This window comes from Diabrotica undecimpunctata, unplaced genomic scaffold, assembly GCF_040954645.1.
Source record: "Diabrotica undecimpunctata isolate CICGRU unplaced genomic scaffold, icDiaUnde3 ctg00000583.1, whole genome shotgun sequence".
Lineage (NCBI taxonomy): Eukaryota > Metazoa > Arthropoda > Insecta > Coleoptera > Chrysomelidae > Diabrotica > Diabrotica undecimpunctata.
Genome location: NW_027311905.1, coordinates 128,376 through 133,510, shown reverse-complemented (window position 1 = coordinate 133,510; position 5,135 = coordinate 128,376).

The window sequence follows — 5,135 nt, the reverse complement described above, 5'->3', positions numbered from 1 at the left end:
ACACACACACGGACACACAAACACACGCACACAGGCACAAACGCACCCACGCAAACGCACACGCACACGCACACACTCTCCACCTCTCGACTTCTATCCATTAGTCGCCTCTTAAGACAGGCAGGGCATTCTTGCCACGAACGCATTCTTATCTCTGCGAGCCGAACGGACACACACACACTCACACAGACAAGCACGCACACACGCCACTTACACGCACACACACATACACTCACGCACACACAAACACGCACACACGCACACACACATACATTCTTCACCTCTCGACTCCTACCTATTAGTCGTCTCGCACGACAGGCAGGGCCTTCTTGCCTCGGCCGTGTTCTTATCTCTGCAAGCCGAACGGACACACACACATACTCACACACGCACACACACACGCAAACACGCACCCACACACATACACTCTTCACCTCTCGACTCCTACCTATTAGTCGCCCACTCTTCACCTCTCGACTCCTAACCATTAGTCGCCCTGTACGATTTGCATCGCCTTCTTGCCACGGCTGTTTACTTATCTCTGCGAGCCGAAGGGACACACACACATACACACACACACTCACAAACACATACACACACACGCACGCACACACGCACACACACATACACTCACACACACACAAACAAGCACACACGCACACACACATACATTCTTCACCTCTCGACTCCTACCTATTAGTCGCCTCTTACGACAGGCAGGGCCTTCTTGCCTTGGCCGTGTTCTTATCACTGCAAGCCGAACGGACACACACACCTACTCACACACGCACTCACACACGCACACACGCACACACACATACACTCTTCACCTCTCGACTCCTACCTATTAGTCGCCTCTTACGATAGGCAGGGCCTTCTTGCCTCGGTCGTGTTCTTTTTTCTGCAAGCCGAACTAACACACACACATACTCACACACGCACACACACCCGCACACACGCACACACACATACACTTTTCACCTCTCGACTCCTACTTATTAGTCGCCCACTCTTCGCCTCTCGACTCCTATCCATTAGTCGCCCCGTACGATTTGCATCGCTTTCTTGCCACAACTGTTTTCTTATCTCTTCGAGCCGAAGGGACACACACACATACTCACACACGCACACACACACGCACCCAAACATACACTCTTCACCTCTCGACTCCTACCTATTAGTCGCCTCTTACGATAGGCAGGGCCTTCTTGCCTCAGTCGTGTTTTTATTTCTGCAAGCCGAACTAACACACACACATACTCACACACGCACACACACGCACACACGCACACACACACATACACTCTTCACCTCTCGACTCCCACTTATTACTCGCCTCTTACGACAGGCAGGGCCTTCTTGCCACGGTGTGTTCTTATCTCTCCGGGCCGACCGCACACACACACTCACACACACTCACACACCCACACACGCACACACAAACACACGCACACAGGCACAAACGCACACACGCAAACGCACACGCACACACTATCCACCTCTCGACTCCTATCCATTAGTCGCCTCTTAAGACAGGCAGGGCCTTCTTGCCACGAACGCATTCTTATCTCTGCGAGCCGAACGGACACACACACACACTCACACACAAACACACACACGCAAGCACACATACACTATTCACCTCTCGACTTCTACCCATTATTCTCCTCTTACGACAGGCAGGGACCTCTTGCCACGGCCGTGTTCTCATTTCAGCGAGCCGACCGGACACACCCACACACGCACACACAAACACACGCACACAGGCACAAACGCACACACGCAAACGCACACGCACACACTTTCCACCTCTCGACTCCTATCCATTAGTCGCCTCTTAAGACAGGCAGGGCCTTCTTGCCACGAACGCATTCTTATCTCTGCGAGCCGAACGGACACACACACACACAGTCACACACAAACACACACACGCACACACTCACATACCCTCTTCACCTCTCGACTCCTACCCATTAGTCGCCTCTTACGACAGGCAGGGCCTTCTTGCCACGGCCGTGTTCTCATTTCAGCGAGCCGACCGGACACACCCACACACGCACACACAAACACACGCACACAGGCACAAACGCACACTAGCAAACGCACACGCACACACTCTCCACCTCTCGACTCCTATCCATTAGTCGCCCCTTAAGACAGGCAGGGCCTTCTTGCCACGAACGCATTCTTATCTCTGCAAGCCGAACGGACACACACACACGCACACACGCACACACGCACACACGCACACGCACACCCACACGCACACACTCTCCACCTCTCGATTCCTATCCATTAGTCGCCTCTTAAGACAGGCAGGGCCTTCTTGCCACGGACGTATTCTTATCTCTGCGAGCCGAACGGACACACACACACGCACAGACAAACACACGCACACAGGCACACACGCACACACGCACACGTACACGCACACGCACACGCTCTCCACCTCTCGACTCCTATCCATTAGTCGCCCCTTAAGACAGGCATGGCCTTCTTGCCTCGGCCGTATTCTTATCTCTGCAAGCCAAACGGACACACAGACATACACACACACACTCACACACGCACAAACACACGCACACACACAGACACATACAGTCTTCACCTCTCGACTCCTATTCATTAGACGCCTCTTACGACAGGCAGGGACTTCTTGCCACGGCCGTGTTCTTATCTCTGCGAGCCGAACGGACACACACACACTCATACGCACACACGCACACACACACGCACACACGCACACACACACAAATACACTCTTCACCTCTCGACTCCTACCCATTAGTCGCCTCTTACGACAGGCATGGACTTATTGCCTCGGCCGTATTCTAATCTCTGCGAGCCGAACGGACATACACATACGTACACACACACTCACACACACACACACGCACACACGCACGCACACATACCCTCTTGACCTCTCGACTCCTACCCATTAGTCGCCTCTTACGACAGGCAGGGCCTTCTTGCCACAGTTGTGTTCTCATTTCAGCGAGCCGACCGGACACACACACACACGGACACACAAACACACGCACACAGGCACAAACGCACCCACGCAAACGCACACGCACACGCACACGCACACACTCTCCACCTCTCGACTTCTATCCATTAGTCGCCTCTTAAGACAGGCAGGGCATTCTTGCCACGAACGCATTCTTATCTCTGCGAGCCGAACGGACACACACACACACTCACACAGACAAGCACGCACACACGCCACTTACACGCATACACACATACACTCACGCACACACAAACACGCACACACGCACACACACATACATTCTTCACCTCTCGACTCCTACCTATTAGTCGTCTCTCACGACAGGCAGGGCCTTCTTGCCTCGGCCGTGTTCTTATCTCTGCAAGCCGAACGGACACACATACATACTCACACACGCACACACACACGCACACACGCACCCACACACATACACTCTTCACCTCTCGACTCCTACCTATTAGTCGCCCACTCTTCACCTCTCGACTCCTAACCATTAGTCGCCCCGTACGATTTGCATCGCCTTCTTGCCACGGCTGTTTACTTATCTCTGCGAGCCGAAGGGACACACACACATACACACACACATACTCACAAACACATACACACACACGCACGCACACACGCACACACACATACACTCACACACACACAAACAAGCACACACGCACACACACATACATTCTTCACCTCTCGACTCCTACCTATTAGTCGCCTCTTACGACAGGCAGGGCCTTCTTGCCTTGGCCGTGTTCTTATCACTGCAAGCCGAACGGACACACACACCTACTCACACACGCACACACACACGCACACACGCACACACACATACACTCTTCACCTCTCGACTCCTACCTATTAGTCGCCTCTTACGATAGGCAGGGCCTTCTTGCCTCAGTCGTGTTCTTATTTCTGCAAGCCGAACTAACACACACACATACTCACACACGCACACACACACGCACACACGCACACACACACATACACTCTTCACCTCTCGACTCCTACTTATTACTCGCCTCTTACGACAGGCAGGGCCTTCTTGCCACGGTGTGTTCTTATCTCTGCGGGCCGACCGCACACACACACTCACACACACTCACACACCCACACACGCACACACAAACACACGCACACAGGCACAAACGCACACACGCAAACGCACACGCACACACTCTCCACCTCTCGACTCCTATCCATTAGTCGCCTCTTAAGACAGGCAGGGCCTTCTTGCCACGAACGCATTCTTATCTCTGCGAGCCGAACGGACACACACACACACTCACACACAAACACACACACGCAAGCACACATACACTATTCACCTCTCGACTTCTACCCATTATTCTCCTCTTACGACAGGCAGGGACCTCTTGCCACGGCCGTGTTCTCATTTCAGCGAGGCGACCGGACACACCCACACACGCACACACAAACACACGCACACAGGCACAAACGCACACACGCAAACGCACACGCACACACTCTCCACCTCTCGACTCCTATCCATTAGTCGCCTCTTAAGACAGGCAGAGCCTTCTTGCCACGAACGCATTCTTATCTCTGCAAGCCGAACGGACACACACACGCGCACACACGCACACACGCACACGCACACCCACACGCACACACTCTCCACCTCTCGATTCCTATCCATTAGTCGCCTCTTAAGACAGGCAGGGCCTTCTTGCCACGGACGTATTCTCATCTCTGCGAGCCGAACGGACACACACACACGCACAGACAAACACACGCACACAGGCACACACGCACACACGCACACGTACACGCACACGCACACGCTCTCCACCTCTCGACTCCTATCCATTAGTCGCCCCTTAAGACAGGCAGGGCCTTCTTGCCTCGGCCGTATTCTTATCTCTGCAAGCCAAACGGACACACACACCTACTCACACACGCACACACACACGCACACACGCACACACACATACACTCTTCACCTCTCGACTCCTACCTATTAGTCGCCTCTTACGATAGGCAGGGCCTTCTTGCCTCGGTCGTGTTCTTATTTCTGCAAGCCGAACTAACACACACACACACTCACACACGCACAAACACACGCACACATACACACAGACACATACACTTTTCACCTCTCGAC